The following is a 21,877-nucleotide window of genomic DNA, read 5'->3' on the forward strand; positions in this document are numbered from 1 at the left end:
AGAAAAGGATTTTATTCTGTACTCCATGACAACTGACTCAGGTTAAAAGCTTCTTTATATTCTTGAGTAGGTGCAGCAAATTTAGCTCTTTGCTTTCATATTTGTTGTGATATACATCTCTGCTGCACTACAATATACCCTTTGTTGTACCAGTTTAAATATCATCCATACATGAAAGGCAGTGAAATTATATCAGCAAGTCTTTTCTGAAAGCAAGCAGTGTTTTTTTGAGCAAAATGATAGCAGCAAATAAATCCATCCTGCTCCTCTATAGCTTTCTAAAACTTTCTCAAGTTCTGGGAGACAGGAGAGAAATGCAATTAAAACAATTCACTAAGTGCTTTATTTGCCACCTGCCATTCGTTGAATACCTGCTGATAAAAGTGAGGATTTTTACTTGCAGATTTGCCCTGATAGACTGGAATTACGAAAGTTTGTGAGTGCTCCAGAGCCACATGAGGATAAATATAGATTCAATCAAATCAAATCAAATTTGGCAATAAAGAGGTAAAAAGTGAATTACTTTCAGCTTGTCCCAAGGATATTTTTGTTTAACAGAACCAGGACGGTTTATGAAGTTTTGTCAAAAGTGTAGAAAACCTTGTACGGGTCAATTCTTCTGTTTGTCTGCTATTCAAATAGCAAGCTATTACAATTTTAGAAGTTACATATATTCAGAGATGCTTGTGGTGTGTTATCTTCCTTAAACCTTTTAACTGTCACTTTTTAGGGTATTTGTTAAGACGAAGGTGGTTTATATATTTGTGATGTAAGTGTGCATGACCTATCCTTATACCAACGTACTCACTGGCCAATTTCAGTGAATATGACAGAGAAGCAGAGATCTCAGGTGTGTCTAAATTAGTATTTTCTATTAGGTCACCTCTGTACTTCTGAAGCGTATGTCCCAGCTGCTCCTCTTTACCTTGTTGTGAGTTGCAGAACGGATTTGGCTCCTTCGGAGCAGAACTGACTCAGAGGTGGAGGTCCAGGAGAGCTCTCACTTCATAGGAGTGACAACGGCTAACCTGAGGTAACCGATCTCCCTACGTCGCATTACATTACTTGTAGTGTGGTCACCACATTCTCAAGACATGCCTTTTGCCTTACATATTTACTCTTGCTGAGTGACTACGTGCTTGTGAAATGAAGAGAGAGCTTTGGATTGCACAGCACTGAAAAATGCTAAAAAGCAAATCCCTCACTAGACGTCAAAAAAAAAGGGGGGGGGGAGAAAACTTTTCCATTACTATGATTGCTTAGACATCTCCTTGTGAAGAATCAGTTGGTACAATAGTAAGGTGAAACATATGTGCAAACCCAAGGTACCTGGGAGTGCAAGATTTGGACACTGAATCCAATTGTAATTGCCAGTACAAGCAACTACTTATTACTTCAAAACTTTCTTTCTATTTAAATTTATCTTTTTCTTTCTTGTTGTTTGACTCATAATGTAACCATAGAGAAAAAACCTGTATGTCCTCACAATGTGAGTATTTTTCTTTTAATTAGAGAGCTTTTATAACTTATTCTCACATTGCTTACTAAAATTCGCCTCATCCTACTGATTAAAGATGATGGAAGAGTTGTTATGTGCAGCATACTTGTATGTCATAAATCCACGTGATCAGATAGGATAAAACAGAAATGCTCTGTAAATGCTGAAGTATGTGTACAATTGACAGTGACTACTCATCTGACCTTATATGTTAGATCATGGAATTGATTCAAATTCAGAAGTCAAATACAAAACGTAAGTTACTTTGAGAACTTAATGTAATTACAGCTTCAAAGCTTGCTTATACCAAGAAAAGGCAACTGCAGTAGGCAATTTTCATTGCTTTTAGAACTGGCTTCTTGCAGATCTGTGAGAGAAGAGCTAAAAATACAGACATTCTCTGTACCACAGTTATGGTGCACAAAACAGAAGACTTCTGTGTACTCATATAAAAGTATAGGAACTATTCTTGGTATGCACAGAACTCCATTGCCTTTTGAGGATGTTAAACACAGGCATCGTGTGTAAACAGCCATAATGATGCAGATTTTATCTTTAAGTTCACCTGAATACTTTCAAATTTTAAGACCTCTGAGACCTGAGGCCAAAAATGGCAACAGGTACTTGGCACCCTTGACAAACAGGGATAGTCTGGAAAAAGAAAGTCAGAACTAGATAAGTTTATAAACTAATTTATTTTATGATAGCATTCTTATGAACTAATTTAGCTCACTTAGTTTATAATGTCAGCATTTACAATGACAATAAAAATAGAGCTTTATACAATAACATCGGGCAGAGTTTCATTTCAGTACATCAGGGAGATGCAACATCATTTCAGCAAGTCATTCCTAGTAAAAACCTGTAATGACCTAGTAAAAGGTCATTATAAAGTCGTTCTGTCAACAGACTGATGGGAGGCAAATCTAAAATAACCCTGTAAAGATTTTAACTAACATGGTAAAGGCATAGTTAGGGTCTAAAATACAGTAATGGCAAGTGGAACTGAAAAATTGTAATTTCTCTAGTTATATACTTCAGGTTCATGATTGGTTCAGTTTCTAAATCTTCTATACTGGATGCTAAGTGAAAACTGAGCTAAAGACACAGAATTATTGTTAACCCACCAGTAAGATGTTAATTAGTTTTACACGGACCACGCCAAAGATATCAATACAAAAAGAAATGCAAAATAAATATTTTAATGTTACAAGTTTCTTTTAAACTTTAAAAAAAAAGCCTATGTAAAAAGTTGGCTTTTTTCCTCTAATGAAATGAGCTCTTTACATATAAATTATATTGTAATAACAGAGCTCCCTGGTGGAAAAGAGTTCCTTCTCCTGCTGGCAAAAATTAAAATAATCACAGATGGCTAATGATCAAAAATACTGACTGACAGCTCTGAAGTACAAGGCATAGATAATATTCTCAGAGCTACAATTTATTTATACTCAGAACTGGCTTTAGGCACCCACAAAAACTGCGTTCATGATGTCCTGTTATAAAAGAGATCTTTTAGCCACCACTGCAGTTTCTGCTGCCAGGGTTTTTCCTTGAGACTAAATCCATGCCCATAACAATTTCACCAATATACTTGTTTGAAACTTGTGTTTCAGTGTACCAGTTATTTGAAACAATCTGTAAGTAGACTAATTTACTCAAACATACAGACTCCATTATTTTTATTTGCATTATACTTAAAACATGTATTTTGAGTTCTTAGAAATACTGTATTATACTTCAGACTTAATATACTCCATAAGTCAGTCACTGCAAAGAAAGGGTCCTGAAACATGCTAGTTTCTTGTATTTGAAGGATGGTGTACAAAGTATCTTGTGTCTTTGGTAGCGTTCAGAAACCTGTGAGGAGTTTGGTCTTGTTCACACTTAAGTAAGTTGAAATGTTTAATTGATTCATCCAGGAGGTAGGTGAGCTTGTAGGTAATCCTGGTTTTCTCAAATATTTCTTATTTATCATTTTACGGCTCCCTTGAGAAGTGTGCTAAACATTTCATAGAGCAGAAACCTATCTCCAGTTTCAAAGCCCTGGCTGCGTGATAGTTATAACTTTTCAGTACACATCTAACCTGCAGCATCAAATGTTTTCTAAGAGAATGTCTGTCTTTTTGAAGTGTAATTTCTAGCTCCTGTAACATAGACAAAAAGCTGGAAAGATAGTCCAGAGCTTTTTAAAAGGTTTGGTAATAGGAATGCAAGTTTTAAATGCAAGTTTTAAATTTGGGAATTTTACCATTGGGTATTAGCAACATTTCCTATGAAAAATTATGTGGTAGTTGATATGTAGAAATGTTTCTACTTCTTAGTCCATTTAACTTTCAGGTACATATGAGAAGGCGGCACAAAAATGGCAAAGTTTCTTTGAACTTCACTATTGATTTTTTGAAAATCAGCAACGAGAAAACATAAAAAAGAGAGAGAGAAAGAGATGATACTTACAGAAAATTACACATCTCACTGGCCACCAGAGAATCCAGAAAGAAGAAACCTTCGAATCCCCAAACTGAAGGAAAACCTACAGTCAGAATTTGCACTTGCTTAGATTCTGCAGTACATCTCCACAAGCACCACAAACCAGCCTTCATTAATTGCAGAGCTCTCAGAAATACTTGCTTAACAAACCTTTTGATTTTAAACCAAGCGTTGAGTTTTGGACACCAGCTAATGATTTTTGTGCTGACAGTAGTAGCCTTGCTGATATGATGCGTAGCCTCAGACTGTAATATTTGTTCACATTCTTTTCATTCAAACGTCTGACTGGACCTCTGCTATATGAGCTGGAAGCTCTGGCTATAAGGAGCACCATTTATCAACGCAGCTGCTGTTATGTCAGGACAGAGTAAATTTTACAATGGCAGGCATGGAGTTGGAGTAATAATTAATGCAGGAACTTTTCCCCGTGCAGACGGTATTATCGTAGATATATTGAGTTCCATCTTAAACGGGAATGATTTCAGCAAATAAGTTATATTATTTCATTTAAACACAAGTGCAATTTATAAGTAATAGACAGTCTGTGACTTACTAGCATTCTAGCAATCACAGTCTTCCTCCGCTAGCTAGTTCGATAATGAATTCTTAGGGCAAAAGCTGGTATACTATGTTACATTATAAAACACAGAAGTAAGTCATCAAAAAAAAAAAAAAAAAAAGAAAAAGAGAGAGAGAAAAATAATTGTTTTTCGATAAAAGGTGTTAGGAGCTACAGGGGCTTCACATAATAGCACTTTTAAAGAGCATGTATTCATTCTACACCCTTTGAAATTCAGTTACAGCTAAGTGAACTATCACAAGTAAACTATTTCACTGAACTGAACAACAATAAACCAAAATGCGCAGAAGTACTAAAAGCATGCCTCAGGCAACAGAAACTTTGGTGTTAATTTCCATTTCTTTCAAGTGCATTTGATGAATGATGTGACAAAAGAATCCTAATTAAAGTTGAAATCCTGAATACTAAATAAATTAGAAGTGCCACTACATTCATCTTCTACAGTGATAATACTGCCACTTCTCCTTCTTCTCTGTGCCCCTTTACTTACATCTGTGGCAGTAACTCAGCAAAGGGCACTGCCAGCACAGATGGGGGAATGGCTACTCTTCCCCCAAATAGAGAGGTAAAAGGACAAACTGCTTTGTCTCCCTTCACTGCCTTCAATTTACACAAGGAGCACTCAGAGTATTTTTAGATATTTATTTTTCCTCTCAAATGACTTAAAACTTGACAAGCAGCACTGCACTCTTTGGTCTTCAGTTGCACCAGACAAGTTGCTGTGTTTATGGCCATTAATTTTTTATTTCTTTTATTACTGGAGAATCATTAAGTACATATATACTTGGGGTAATACATAATCCTAATGGGTTTGAAGGCAACACTGAAGGGATGAAATTCTATTGCTTGTGTCACACAAGCCAGGCAAGACAATCATAAATGACCTTAAGATCTATGAATCTTTCAAGGAGCTGCCCCATTCAATAAGCAGACTGTAACATGAATTATGACTCCCGAGAGACATCCTTTCCCTGCTCCCCTTTTGTTTGAGGGAGCAACTCTGAAATACTTTAGGAAAAGTTTATATCCCCAGTGTGCCCAAGCAGTAGGCTTGTCTTTTTCCATTCTCTTCCCACTCCTTACAGAAAGAGGCCTCGCATAGGAGGAGGCCCTTCTATTCCCACCACGACTACACTCAAAATCTGCCAATGCAAACAAAAGTGAAGCCTCAGTGTCTCTGAGCCCCGTTTGTATGGTTCAAGGCCTGTGACAAGAGAATTCCTAAGAACAGGCTGTAGTCAATCAAGAACGCAAAGGGAGCCACGTCCAATGTCCCAACTTCTTCGGTGACTGACAGTGGCTGCCTGTTAGAAAAAGTGTAAAAAAATGGCAAGCATGTAATGATACTTCTCCAAACTTTTCTCCCAGACCATACCAATTTATAGAAATTTCTGATTTAGAGTTCATGCCTTTATATTTAATGGCCCGTGATGAATTGCACACACGGAACACACATGACTTGTCTGACATGTAGAATACACCCTACAGTAGCATAGGACGCACAACACAGTGTCTTCTTTAATCTTCTCATAATGATACCACGCTTCTTGGCTCTTCTGAAACAATGTGGTTTCTTTGCATATTCTAAATCACAAAACAGCCAGAACCTCTCTCTCCTTTACACTTTTCACTTGAGGTTTTAAACAAGTTTTCAGATTTATTCTATAAAAGTCTTTTTTTCAGAGAAAATGAAAGAGAATTGTCTTAATGAAAAAGACAGATCGCTTGCTTATATCTGTCTGATATATTTTAAGACCTTATTTTACTCCTAACCTAGCTAGTGAAATTGTAATGGGATACAGTTTTTAAAGTACTGCAAGTAAAAACGCAGCTTGTGTACACCCGGTATATAATTTTGGGAATTCTTGTCAGTACGCAAATTTTGTAGCCCTAATTTTCTCCAATGAATTTTCTATTGATATTTTAGAAAGGATATTTCTTGATCCTAACTGTAATAATGATCATTTCAGTGATCACAGTGGGTGTCAGGCTGATTATTCTATACAGGTAGGTATATATAGATTTAATAAGTTGCCTAAGTAGGAGAGGCATGCTGAGACACATATTGTGTCATATTATTTATTGAAGTACCTATCTTACACATGCAGAATTGAATATTTGCAGCACCAGCTCTTGAATTTTAATTTTGCATTCAGCTACTAAGAGTGAAACATTTTGTTTTAATTTCACTCAGGAAAGAGAAATTTTTCACCCCATCTTTAAAAATGCTCTAGAAGAGAACTAATTGTCTTACTACTTCTCTTTCACACAAACAGCCTGTGATACAGGTATGTAACCTGCATTTTCCTGTATGCTTACAAAATACTTACAGTTTGACAGTCAAGTGCCAGGCTTCCATTTTTTCCTGTTTTTTGAATGACTTAATATTTTGTCTTGTGGAGCTGGTTACAGCAGAAGAAGGTAAGCAAGAGTGATTTGAAAAGAAATAATTGGAACTTGCGAACTCAGTAATTCAGGTATATGCTTTGTAACAAAAAGGTGAACAGAAGCAAGAAGGACTTCTCAAAACAATGCGAAAGAGGAAGCTGGAAATTTAACTTTCCTTTTTTCATCTGGTGTCACATGGTACGCTACGTAGTTCAATGAAGCCACTGCAAGCTTTTCTTTCTTAGGGCTAGACTAGATTGCATTTGGTCTTCACCATCACGGACTTCATTATCACCGACCTTGATCCATTCTGCCACTGACTGCTGTGATCCCTCGGGATGAAGTGCCCAAAGGTTATCGACTTACATACATGTATATGAGTTGTCATCTCTGGATTCTTAATAATTGATTGTTAAAGCACTTTTGCACAATGCACCTTGCTTTTTTTGGCATAACAAGTGCCCTTTCTTACCTCAATGTTCAGCTACTCTTCTTTGGGGCCCGTGAGTGTCAACCAGCGTGATAAAGCGTAAAAATACAAGCTTGTCAGTAATGACCCAGTTGGTAGCACTCAGAAATCTGGGCTAAAAAGTCAGAGAAAGCTTTTCTAAGTTCTTGTGCTGTTTTTTTCCTGGAATGAAGCATTGTCATTAGGAGAAATCTAGATTAGACTGTGAATTTCAAAGGAAATTATCCTCTTCCAGAGCTAGAGAAGAAAAAGGTATTCTGGTCAGTGTTTTCAAAATTGCAAATAATCTGAAATGAGCTGTAAAACTACTACTGGGAAGAAAGTATATAATTTTAAAAAATTCTGTTTCTGGTCTGAGATTTATGTATCCTATAAACATATATAAATGGTTTTTTTAAGCTTGTTCTTTTAAAAACTTTTGTTAATTTTGAAGGTTAGGAAATGGTTTTCCAGGTTGGTAGTCTTGCCAAGGACTCAGCTAAAATTATGCTTGGGTGGTTATTTGGTTGTTAGGTTTTGCATGTTTGTTGGGGTTTTTTTAATGAATTGACTGGTTTTCAGTGTTTTTACTGAAGGATAGTTGACTTGAGCTACTGAATTCATGTTTAGATCACTGCTGGTAAAGACCAGGTTGCATAAAACTCGTGGCCTTGCATGCTAATCAAGTTTAGAAAGCAAGGTTAACTGAACACCATCATTTGTTAAATGTGTTGTGTGCACCAGGAAGGTAACAATAGGTTGCTTAAGACAGGATCATTTTTTTTCAAGTGGCTTAGTCTCAGAGACACAGAAGAGTATCTTTTTGCTACCAAACAGTGTTTCTGGAGCTGTAGTGTGCTATAATCACCATAAGATAAATCTGTAATGTACTGGATAGGGTAAACTGTTCCTGTTGTGTAATGTTTCCCTATCCCTCTAAAGGCTTATAACATCTTTTATCACAACAAGGGGAAATTTGGATCTTTTATCAACTAGTTCAACAAAGCAATCCATTTAAATAATGTGTCTGGAACTGTAGTCTATGGCGATAATCAGTAGCTTATTAACCTTAATCATAACAACACATTATCACTATTTGGTTTCATGTTGACTAATTTGCAGAACAATGGGGAAGAGCACACTCAGCACATAAGACTCTTCCTAGTTCTTGGCACTGCATAAATACAGTGACCCTCACTTGAAATGTCAGAGACTTAAGAAAAAGCTGTATCATATGATGAAGGAAGAGAGTCAGGGAAAAGAGGATCATGTAATCAGAGAGTTAGTTAAAAAGTAAACACTTGTTAAACCTCTGGACAAAGTGAGATCATCATCAAATAGATACCTAGAGCACAGAATAAAGGTCAGTTACCTTTTATCGTGTTTGTGTAGCTTCAGTTAAACTAACAAGCAGCAGCATGTGCTTAAGGTCATAGTTAAACACTTTTGCCTTGATAAATGAGCTGTGTATTCAGTGCTTCCCTTTCAAGAGCATGGCCATATTGGAACTCTGATCTACACGAAAAAGACAGACATCAAAAAAGGAAGCAATTTACCTGGGGACAAAAATCAGTCATGTCAGATGGCAGAAGGAAATAATAAAATAATAATAAGTCAAAACAACCAAAATGCAGTGGATAAACCTCAAAAATAAAACAGTTCACTTTAATTTTGGGAAGTGCAGAATTTTTTTTTCTCCATATTTGTCAAAATCACGAAAAATGCTTTGCCTTGAATTATTTTAACATAAAAGGTACATTTCCTCATAGCTGCACGCTTCTTGGGGAAATTCTAGTTCTCGATCCTGATGAATTTACTATTTCATATGAATGCTACGGATAAACCTACTACTCAGGAAGAAATATGGCCATAAGCCTTATGAGAGATTTACATGACACAGTCTCCATCCTGAGTGAAGATGAATGAATAATCTGCACCTTCTAAGACAATGTACCATGTTATATAACACTTTAATTGAATTCATTCAAAAAAGTAAATTTTAGGGGAATTAAAATAATTGATTTCTTAGATAACGTAGGTCTATAACATCTTCAGTGGGAAAAAGTGAACACTAGAAAACTTGCAGTATACAATTGAATAATATTCCAACATAAAAAATGTAATAAGTTTTAGGTTCTGTTTTATGAAAAAAACTTTCCTAAAGATGTTCACAGAATAAAATTCAGGTGTCAACACCTCAAAATTTATTAGAACCAGTTCTACTCCAATAAACTGAAGAAATCCGAACTACTTGACCTTATGCCTTTTCACTGAATTATGCTATGCCACTATATGTCTTTAAGTGTATACTGCAGCTTAATGGTTATTGAGTCACAGGATAGCAACAGTTCTGTTGCATGATTTGTGCTTCATAGAAAAATGTGAGAACTTCAATTGGCCAGTGTTTACACAGAATAAGATGGTGCTACAGGGTAAATTTTTCTATGATGTTTGGTTGTAGCTGTTTCTGTGGTTATGAGAATGGTAACAATATGTTTACGCTTTGATAAGAGTTCAAAAACTGTTTGCTATAAATCACAGCAGAAAAGTGAATACCACTAGCACAGCAGTAGTGCAGCTGCAGCCATGAAGGCTAAAAGAAAAGGTCATTAGACATTGTTTTTATTAGATCAGCTTGAAAAGTTAAAAAAAATACAGAAAAGCTTTGAGGACCAATTCTTCTTCAGGTGTGAAACAGAAGCAGCAAGGCATAATGTATATATAAAAAAAATCCATAAAAAATGGAAGAACTTGTTCTTCCTTCATAATACAGGGTTTGTTATTCTTTTTCTTTTTTGTTCTTCTTAATATTGAACTAAAATAACAAAATGTAGGAAAATCTCTTAAAATACCAAATCTGTTTGAAATGCTGCAGTCCACGTTCTGATATTAGAAGAGTTGAAAGCAATACGGAGAGTACTTCACTAAGACTTGTCACAGAGCATAATGATTTTGCAGTGCAAGTTTTAAAGGAAGAAGAATTAAAACAGAATGAGAGAGCTAAGCATACAGTAAAACTAGGAACAGTAACTGCGACTGATGAAGAAGGTCAAATTAGAGGATGCAGGGTAACTAACTGTAAGTTAAAATGAAACCTCAGCCAATTATTCTTGACCAAAACCAAACCAGCAAGGTTTGGGAGAGAGGGAGAATTACTTCAGTGAGACCTCGTTATTTCAATGATCCAGATTCACAATTCTATAAATGAAATTATTGCCATTTTGTCTCATAAGTGGTGCAGTTAATAAGGGCTCTACAAAATAAAAACTTCACATTTTCCTGGTACCATCAAAGCTCTCTGCCTGAGAGTATAACTGCTTTTTTCCTACGTGTCATTGCCCTATCAGTCCTAGACCACAATTGGGATATTGCAGTAAAGTATCTGGTAACAATCCATAGTGATTTGGGTTCTAAATCTGCTAGGGACTAGATAGAAAAAAACCCCAGTAATTCACAGAAGCCATGGAATAGCATTGAGACAGAAACATCTCACATGTATACATGAAAAGACAATGATCTTGATAAATAATCTTGCAGATTTAGGGCTCTGGAAGCAAATACCTGTCTACATTTATTTATTTTTATCTCCAAAATTTTTAGTGATACTGCTTATAAATAAGCACAGATTGCCATTATCTAAAACTGTATCTTCTTCATTTCACAGCAGTGATGAAATTTGCAACTCATTTTATAAGGTTGTAGAATTTGAATTTTACTGAAACGAAGTGTGCTGTGAGCAGATTCCACTGTTAACGTACGTATGTTGGTCTGATCTGAAATAACACAGAAAACGTATCTGATTATGCATTACCCTAGGCAAATATTGCCCATAAACTTAAGCGACTGCTTGAGACTTTATCTAAATGGCAAGCAGTAAGTATAAAAACTGGAATTAGCTTTCTGGGTGTTATTTGGTATCTGACAGTGACAAACTATGAAAACATGTAAGTGTGAAAACAAAAGCTGATCTCATCTCTTGTCCTCTTGCTTGACCATGCATTTTGCTTATGCAGTTGAACAATACTGGTTCATGATAAAATTGCAACGTCTTGACTTAATAAAGAAATTACGGTTTTATCCAGTGTTTATGTTGATATCTTAAGTATCACGCAGACTGCTATGTAGTGACAAGACCAAATGCACTTTGGCTTAGTTTCAATATAGAAATTAGGTGTTGATTTTATTACCACTCTGGCAATATATTTGAAAGCATGTTAATGAGTATTAATGTTATATGCTTAGCCAAAATAATTCCTGAAGTGAGAGTGCTATTTTATCTTCTTTAAAGCTTTAGTAATAAGGAGTTGAATAGGTATTTTGTTAAGTATTTTATATCCTGTTAGCCAATAGTTGGATACAATTGAAAAATCTACCTACTGTACACACAGACCTTATGCTGTATTTTGGTAAAATAGTAAAGCTGATGACAAAAGTAACTGAATTCCAATGGAATCTATCAAGAATACCCAGACAAAACCAGAAGAAATTATACTATTCAGCTGAAGAATTTTCCAGTTGTCAAGATAAACATTCTTGAGTTTTTATTTGGATTATTTTAAGAAATCCCAACCAGTCTGAACAATTAATTACATGGAAATCACTATGAAACTTTTTATGTTTCCTTTAACAGAATGTTTTACATTTTTTTCCTAACAATTCTTTCAATCCCATAAGAGACTGAATTCATCAAGGAATTAGATGAGAAATGGAAGCTTCTGTTTCAGAAAACAGAATAGCAGCTAGACAACAGAAAACAGATGCCAGATATTTGCCAGTGTCTGCGGTAGAACAAAACATTTTATGACATTTACTTTGCCTTAGCAAAGCTGCCGTTGATGTCAGGGAAGTACTGGTCACGAGGTCATGAAAGGAGGCTCTATATGATCTAGAATTGCAAATAATTTCTCACACTTCTGTAAAAATGACAAGATGAAAAATAAATAGTACTTCGTACAGAGTAGCAACAAAGTTAGCTATATTAGCACAATCTGGAATAATACTGTCTTGCACTGTAAAACCAGAGTTTCTTAATAAATTAAGTGAAAACAGAACTTGTACTGCTTGGACTTAACGGCCACAAAATAGGATTTCTTTTGTCACACATTGAACAGGGAAGAATTCAAACTGTGCAGTAGAAAAGAAAACCAATCTTTTGTCACTATATCAACTATCTTTATTTGGCCTGAGTACATATTTGTAAGGAGAGGTAGTCTTCAGCATGTGCCATCCAAGGTATACAGGAGTTGGTGCTGCTCTACTTACCTTTAACAGACCAACATAACACAGTATTTATTAATGGTAAATATTGAGTCAGGCCAGCAGCAAATAATTGTCTTAAGCTAGGCTGGCACTCAAAACTTTTATTTTGATTCTGTAAGAACATTTTTTATCTAGCAAACACTTTGATGGTTATACTGACAAAACTTGTCATACTGTTTGTGGCATACGTTTGGAGTCTTTCATTACACTGGGTCTATCGCCACTCTGTCAGTGACTACCACTCACATGTGTGCAGCTTCAGTGCATTTTCCTCTTTCCACACTTTCCTCTAAAATACTAATGACTTCAAAGTATTACGACAACCCAAGTATACCATACCTCAACCACCTCTCTAATAGAGTACCTGATGATAAGAATAAATCACGAAGTCTCCTTCAAAAAACTATTAGCACAGAAGTCTGGCGCTCGCATTAACAGTTATTGTTTTGGTGGCTGCATTTCGGAGAGGTCAAGCGGAGATAAGTGCCTGTGAGGTTCTAGCACGGTTTTCTCAGGGACAGTGTGCTTATGAAACGAGTCACGACAAAGAGAACAAACTAGTGGTGGCCAAAGCAGCTCTAGGGTGACATCATTGCAGCACAGTGCCCACAATCTCTTAGTCGCTATTTCACAGGGTCAATTTTTTCTGCAGTTTTAATTCTTTTTTTTTTTTTTTTTTAATATGGTGACTGAAATATGCAAAATATACTCTCTGGAGTTTTTTTCTCTCTGAACTTACTTGCTCACCCATGAAAATAATAATCTTAATAGAAATTTTCATTAATATTTTCTGGGAAGATAAATTATAAACTCGATAATATTGACGTTTTTGACAAAAAAAAAGATTCCCTAAACATGTTAAGCATGTTGAGCTCTGACTTTGCTAAGAACAGAACTTTTTGTGAAAAAGAAAAAAAAGGGTGCTTTTCTACTAGTCAAGAATTCAAATTCTAAAGAATCACTCTTCTGTTAGTACATTTCTTGCAGACTAAGCAAGGGCTAAGCAAGACTGAACTCATGCTCCCTGGATGATGTCATGGGGAACATACTGTACTTCTGTGGCCCAAGAGTACGTTTTTTACCCCTGTGAATAGTTCCACTGATTTCAGGTGAATAGTCCTGCAGGATTAAGCCACTGATGATTAATAAATGTTTGAAAACAAGGCCAAAGCCCCAGTCTAATTTTAAGTCTTAAAGACAGGGTAGTTTCTATGTAGCCTAATAGATCAGAACCTCGACTTGCTCATTAGCTGAGAACCTCTGCCCTCCTTATTAGGCCCAATTCTCTCAGATGAACTGTCAGATGGAAACGGCTGCAATTGTACACAGGACAAATTCCATGTCATTAATGGAACAGGTGTTTAATGATTTTGGATTCATCAAGTTTACCCGGCTTCTTAAAAGGTCTCTTCTCAAATATAATAGTGGCTAAGACACCAAGGATCATTTGTAGGAAAGGCTGGCACTTCCCAGTTCATCAAACCATCAGTTTTATGTGCTCACGTGGTGAATATATTCAGGGAGCTTGTATTGGTTTCTTAAAACACTGTTTAGGATTGCTATTACTAATACTGATGAGCCAGAAATTCAGCCGTCACTGGGATCAGTAGGAGCTCTATGTAACTAAGGTCCACAAAGAATTTAGGATTCGGATCATTAACCATAATGTGCAGCTTTTGCACAGGAAAGGTTATGTTTGCTTTAGAAGTTTTATTTCAAATAAAAATCGATAAGGCAAGTATGTTTTAAATCATGGATATCTACAAGTAACATGTTTTGTCTGTAAAAATACGAACAGATGCAAAATCAAGCTTTATCACAGTGAAAGCCCCATATTTGACTGGTCACATAAACCACAGCTGACACTGGGCTTTAGCACGTTTTATTACCTGATTTTATCCCAACTTATTTTCCATAGTAGAATAAGAGCCACAGAGTTTGGCAGAATGGAGCCTGTCAAGTTACATGTCACCCTCCCATAAAGCAAAGGGAAAAGGAAAGGAACATTCCTGTACTGACATGGGAGAGATTTATTTTCAAAAACTTTTGCATGAAAATGTAGATAAAAAGAATAAGAGATTTTCCAAGCAAAATTAGGCCAACTGTATTTTAAACTCTAAACCTCACTCAAAGAGGAATGAAGTGTTGTCATGTTTCTGTTACAGTTACTAATCTCGGATTTAGTTCAGGCTTTTGTGTTAGTGTGAAGGATCTTTGCTGTCAACAGGGAGTGGAGCCATATTATATAGCCCAGTAAATTTAGGCCAAATGGACAAGTTTCCCTCTCTAATGGAGAATTTTTGTTCTCTATTACTGTGTCATGTTCAAATTACATTTCATTCAGGATAACATTAAGTAGGTGTTCTCCATGCAAGGAAACTTGTGCTATCAAATGAAGAAACAGTTTCTCCTGGAGAAACTGGCTGCTCATGGCCTGGACAGGTGTACTCTTCGCTGGGTAAAAAACTGGCTGGATGGCCGTGCCCAGAGAGTGGTGGTAAATGGAGTTAAACCCAGTTGGTGTCCGGTCACAAGTGGTGTCCCCCAGGGCTCGGTGCTGGGGCCGGTTCTCTTTAATATCTTTATCAATGATCTGGATGAAGGGATCGAATGCACCCTCAGTAAGTTAGCAGATGCCACTAAACTGGGCGGGCGTGTTGATCTGCTTGAGGGTAGGTTGGCGCTGCAGAGGGATCTGGGCAGGCTGGACCGATGGGCTGAGACCAATGGTATGAGGTTCAACAAGGCCAAGTGCCGGGTCCTACACTTGGGTCACAACAACCCCATGCAGCGCTACAGGATTGGGGCGGAGTGGCTCGAAAGCAGCCCGACAGAAAAGGACCTGGGGGTGTTGGTTGACAGCCGGCTGAATATGAGCCAGCAGTGTGCCCAGGTGGCCAAGAAGGCCAACAGCATCCTAGCCTGTATCAGGAATAGTGTGGTGAGCCGGACTAGGGAAGTGATCATCCCCCTGTACTCGGCACTGGTGAGGCCCCACCTCGAGTACTGCGTTCAGTTTTGGGCCCCTCGCTACAAGAGGGACATTGAGGTGTTGGAGCGTGTCCAGAGAAGGGCTACAAAGCTGGTGAGGGGTCTGGAGGACAAACCTTATGAAGAACGACTGAGGGAGCTGGGGTTGTTTAGCTTGGAGAAGAGGAGGCTGAGGGGAGACCTTATCACCCTCTACAACTACCTGAAAGGAGGTTGTAGAGAGATGGGGGCTGACCTCTTCTCCCTGGTGGTAAGTGACAGGACGAGAGGAAATGGGTTCAAGTTATGTCAGGGGAGGTTTAGATTGGATATTAGGAAACATTTTTTCACTGAAAGGGTTATTAAACATTGGAATAGGCTGCCCAGGGAGGTGGTGGATTCACCATCTCTGGAGGTGTTTAAAAAAAGGATAGATGGGGCACTTAGGGACATGGTTTAGAAGTGGCTTTTGTCAGGGTAGGTTAAAGGTTGGACTCGATGATCTTAAAGGTCCCTTCCAACCTCAGCAATTCTATGATTCTATGATTCTAACAATCTTTTTAACAAGAGACCATCCAGATACAGATAGAAGTTTTGAGGGCAACTACTTGAGGTTGCATACCAGTGAAATGCAACACACACCTATCTCTCAGCTGCTGCTTCTAAAGCCTTGCTGTTTAACTCAAGCTGCTAACGACATTTTAGCCAAGCCACTTTGGTCTCGGGTGATTGAGGTGTCCCAGCCATCTTCTGATCTGCCAGATTGTCCATGGGGGCAGCCAGAGATGGCAGATATACACTGGCCAGTACAGCCAGACTCATTGATGTTCACCTGCCAACAACTCACCAGTTGGTCCAAGAGAACACCTTACTGGAGTTCTAATAGGGGAGACTCCACAGAGGCTAAGTGACATTTTAGACAGTCTGGGGGTTTTGATACTTCCCCACAATAATGGCAGATGCAACACAAGATCTTACAGGAGAGGGAGCTAAAATGGCCCTGTAGACGTATGTTTAAGTATCTTAAATCTGCATCCCTGTGTCAGGTCAGATGACTAAATGGGTGGAAATCTTGTGTTCTTGGTGGCAGATATATTCTCGTGCATCATGTTTTATCAATGCCACTTCTCCCCAGATCTCACAATGAAAAAATAATTTTGGTACTAGGCCAGCCATCACTTTTGCCCATAATGTATCTGTTAGTTTAACCAACTTAGCATGAGTATACAGCCCCACCATGTAGGACTGAACAGTCTGCTTTCTGAGAAACACCAATAGAAAAACAGTCTGTTCCTTTTCTCCTTTCAAAAATGTTAATTCTGGATATTTGATTTTATTTGATTTTCTAGTGGAATGTCTGTGTAAAGAACTCTTCTAGACAGTTGGAGTTCATAGGTGAAATAGTCAATATGGGACAGTACGCAGTATCAGCATCCTTTTACTTTCAGCTTCCCGATATTGCCAGTGGTGAAGCAATTGAGAATATCTGAGTAAACTCATTAGGATTCAGTATTATGAGTGGTTTAAGACCCTCTGCCACCCACAGGCAGTTCTCCATAGCTGCCAGCTCTTGTTGCAACAGCAGTTCATCAAGGAGTGGGGATCCCTCCCACCAAAAGAGATGCATGAGCAAAAGGCAGCTATGCTATATGAACTCCTGACCTTAGCGAGAGTGAAAGGTAATGATCAATGCCCTTCACAGTTAAAAGATCCTGCATAGTGACAGGAACTAGATTCCACATACCAGCTCCTCTGACGTGGTAATTTAATCAAAACTGTGAGATCATACATCTAAATTTTCAATGTGGCAAAATCTTGAAAAGGCTACTTTCCTTGGTTTACCCAGCCTGAGTTTGGCAAGGTCTAGGCACATCGAGATAATTATCTGTGAAAGGCAGCACCTCAGCTGAGCGGACAACCAAGCAGAACCTGACAGCCCCCATCTGGGTTTTCTCTTTTTTTTCTTTTTGACTCCTCAAAAGTAACACCCTGCCTCAAAGAAGATTCCACCAAGCTCTGAATGCAGATACTTGTCTCTTTGCAAAATCTAGACCCTTGTTTCCCTGGCATTTTGAACTCCCTGATTGCAGAATTTGTTTCTTCCCCCCAAATCAAGAACTTGCCTCTGTGAAAGGCAGCAGTTTCCAGTTCTCCTTAGTCTACCCTTAAGTCAATATTGAAATCACAGGGCAACCTGTGACAGGCAGATGATAACATTCTGCATGAACTAAGCGGCAGCAGAGACCATTCCTGCTTAAAAACAGTATTCCACTGATCGGCAGCAACTTGCCTCCTCATGGACCAAAGGGCTGCTTTGAAACCATCTCTAACTTTGTCATTACTGTTGGGTTTTTTCCTTGTTTGTAAACTAACTTGAGACAGGTTTCTTGTGCCCATACTAATTACATTTGTGTGGAAAAGATTCCTTCTCACAGCAATGTACTTCTGAATATGGAAAAATATCTTTTTGTTGAACGCAGATGGTCAGCTCATGTTGTCCCTTTTTACCCTGGTTATTACTATTTTCTATCAAAAGAAGAATATTCCATTTTTCATTGCAATCATCTCCATCCTCACTGAAATTTGCCTTTAGAGAATCTAGGATTCTCTGCTTCCCTTCCTTCTTTTTCCAGATCTCTAAAATGAACCTTGTTTGACCGAGTTGCTTGGGCTACAGTTTGGCAGCTGCAATATTTCTGATTTCAAATCTCTCATAAAATTAGAGAAAGGAAAAAAAAATTATATTTCATATTTACTTTTCTAAATCAAATTTTCTCCTTCCTTCTTTAAACAAGAAAAGACATTATTTCCAGAATGCATTTGCCCTGAAGTGTACTTTGCCAGACCAAATATAAGTGATTATTTTCATAGGCCAAACACCCCTCTTCACTCCCAGTCTTGTAAATTAGGGTAGAAGAACAATACCTCATACTTTGTTCATGGTGCTGGCTCTCTGGTTCAAATACGCAACCTTTTCCAAAACACCTTTTAATGAGAGGTCTGCAGCATCATTCTGGCATCTTTCATAAGCAATAAGTTCCCTGTGAAGGAGGAGAGAAAGAAAGCCTCAACTGACGAAAATTAAGAGCAATCCCATTTGTAACTTTCCCAGCGTGAGTATGTGTGTTTGCCAGTCTGGGGAGGTATGCAGCAGTTGCTCCTTCTTCCCTTCCAGTCTGTCGCTGAACAGAGTTTTCTTTTAACTATGGCACTGATATTAAGAAACAAGTTGAGAGATCACTTTTGGCATATCCCCTCTATGCCAGTGTTTTATTTATATTTCTCTTCTATGCCACTATTTTATTTATGGTACTAAATATGTAAAGAGATTATAATGAAGCAAAAAAGGCTATTACAGGAAAACAGAAGCTGTTTTGTCCAAGAGCCATGCTCATGAACAAGGCCACAAAGCCACTGATATTTAACCATATACAGAACTGAGATCTTTTCCTTTTTTTTTTTTTTCCATTCAATCATTCAATCAGGTATTTTATCTGTGTCACACTGGTGCATAAAATACAGGACATTTCTTTCTAAGGAACTGACATGACTCAGAACTTATCTTTTAGGAGAGAACAGCATTCTGAGTTTTGTTTTGAAATCAGGCCCTTGAATGTCTTCCCTGCCTGGAAGTACATTAGTATTAAACAGAGCATTTATCCCACAAGTTATTATGTAACCATTGTAAATAATATATAAATACTTCAACTTTATCTTAGCTTAGCACTACTTTTAGTACTGAACTCATTTTATTAACACTTTTTATTGGAATTGTTAGTAAATCAATCCCCTGCCTCCTCTTCAAGGCAGTCAGCTCCTCCTAGTGGCTACTTGCAACCTGCAACAAAGTCGTCTCCAGGATTTTCTGCGTTTGTCCTTGGTCCTCGCTAAGCAGAGCAGCGAAGGTGGAGCTCTAAATTACTTTTCCTCCCTAAAATATAGAATAGAACGGGGAATATTTCGTCATTCAAAGTTATTGAAGGAAAAAATAAACGAAACTAATATGTTTGCATTATTCCTCGCATTAAAGCTTCTCCTACTTTTCATAGCGTGAATCTTATGAGTCATACAAATGTGAGCTGTAAGAGTCTATATTACTAGATTACTCATATTCCTGCCTCTGCTACATCAATACTTTCTGAAGTGTTTTGTAAAGCTGCGTAGTAAAAGCCAAACTATTCTGTAGACTGAAGGCTCAAAGCCTGAAAAAATATATTTGTAGGAATATCTTTCCTTTTCAGATCTTTCCTTCCCTTACTTTCAGCAACGCTGCTCACACAAGTAGTTACGCACGAGTTTGCGTGCTTGTCACCGTGGGTCTCTGTCACTTAGCCAGGAGCACATTTCTGACAATCATCTGCCTGGTTCTCTTTCCTTAGTTTTACTGCCTAACTGGCTATTTCAGCCATGATGAAACCTGTTGAAGCTGCCCAGTGAAACTTTTGAACAGCAACCAACACTGTCACTACAGCTGTCACTTCTCTTTTCTTACATCTGAACACTCTCAAAAAACACAGGAAAAAAAAAAAAAAAGCACAGTCTCACTGTCTCCCCTTATACCTTCATAGCAGACTTTGGGAATGTCCAAATAAAAATATAGCTGATGAAGTGCAAATGATCAGTGCAATAGAACGGCTCACACAGCAATACCTATATATTGAATTTATTATATAGGACCAGAAGCAAAACTTAGTTACTCCTTGATATGTAAATCTTCTTTCAGAAAAAAATTAAAAACCATTTGAGGGAAAGAACAAGTTTCACTAAAATCCACTGGCAATAAACTATCAGCTGCCTGGCAGGATGCTGTCTGCCCAATTTTCAGCAAAGGGCAGAACATCTGTTGTCATTGCTTAAGTTACTGCATGCCACCAGCAATTTCCAGATTTTAGGTCCCTATATTAAGGCAGTACTCTCAGTTAACCAGTAAAGATGTGCTTTTGGTGACCATCTTAAAGTACTAGCAAAAGTTCCAATTTGCAGAAGCAGGTATTTAACGCTTTGTGAGAAATAAGGCACCATGCATCATGCCAGGCACCTACCGAGAGAGCCAACCCAAATCAATAGCTAGGATCTTAGCAGGAGGTTAAGAACCCACGCACAGCACAGCAAGCAGACAAGACAAGCTTCATTTCTGATATAAATACACAATGCACCAAAGAAAGCCTACAGGCATTGAATCTTTTAGGATCAGCGTAATTAGCTTACTCAACTATTTTGGTATTGAAAGATACGGCCTTGTGTGCCAAAGCATACAGGCAACAATTAGCAAATAAATTTCTGTCTCTAGCGACTGGGAGAGAGAAAATTGTAGGTACTGTCTTTAATAGCAATAAAAAAAAAAAACAGTAAAGGGGTTTTGAACTTATGATTTTGGGGAAAAAATGAAAGGATATCTTGTGGCCTGAGGCAGGTTGCTATGGTTCTTAAATTCAGATTTATTGTTAAACAAATTTCCAAGATTGGGATTTTAATTTGTGCTGGACATATGAAAGTCATCTGACCAATAAATCTTTCTATAGTTGACCACTGAAGATGGCTTCAAGCCAATGCTGAAGAGTGTTCACCTTAAAGTAATCCCTTTTTATTTCTGTAACATCTTATTTTCGATTGAAAAATTATTATTAGTTATTATACTGGTGCCTTAATCTAAACTGAGATCAGGGACGTACTACATTAGATGCTACCCATAAAAACACTAAGGAACAGTCATTGAAAAAAATAGTTTGTAACTCATATAGGCAAGACAGATTCAAATGAAATACATTCCATGTCCTCTTGGAAACTGAGGTTCAGGAAACCTGAATGAAGTTTATTCTTTTCTTTATAAAAAGATTTTCCATCTATTAAGGATTAATAATTATATTCCTAGAGATACTTGAAACAAGGATAACTTGCATTATTCAGCATTTTAAGATTATAAAATATGTAATAAGATTATTCAGTGTTTTAAAAAATACATCCCACATTTGAATGAAAATAGGAAATTTTGTAGTTTTCCACAAAATGCACAACACGCATGAATTTTCACTCCGGATTATCAAATCAAGCCTTTTATTACTATCACTAAGGAAAAATAATTGAACAAACAGCTTTACTCTTTAAGAAAATACAGATCACATTAAGACCTTGCATGTGGATACTTCCAGAAACTGGATGCACAGACTATTAGCTTTTTAAGCTACTGAAAATTATTTTTAATTCCAGTGTGAGCTCTGAAGCCAGCTGTTGACCCCATACTGCT

The 21,877-nt window shown here is 37.4% G+C and overlaps 1 long non-coding RNA gene across 5 annotated transcripts in view; it reads right to left on the reverse strand.

The window, feature by feature from the left end:
• Positions 1–18,327: 18,327 nt before the first annotated feature.
• Positions 18,328–21,877, reverse strand: part of LOC128905773 (uncharacterized) — a 156,207-nt gene continuing 152,657 nt past the window's right edge. For all 5 annotated transcript variants that reach the window (XR_008464979.1, XR_008464980.1, XR_008464976.1 and 2 more), the window contains one exon: positions 18,328–19,564. This is a non-coding gene — a long non-coding RNA (uncharacterized LOC128905773). The remainder of the gene's footprint in view (positions 19,565–21,877) is intronic.

This window comes from Rissa tridactyla, chromosome 2, assembly GCF_028500815.1.
Source record: "Rissa tridactyla isolate bRisTri1 chromosome 2, bRisTri1.patW.cur.20221130, whole genome shotgun sequence".
NCBI lineage: Eukaryota > Metazoa > Chordata > Aves > Charadriiformes > Laridae > Rissa > Rissa tridactyla.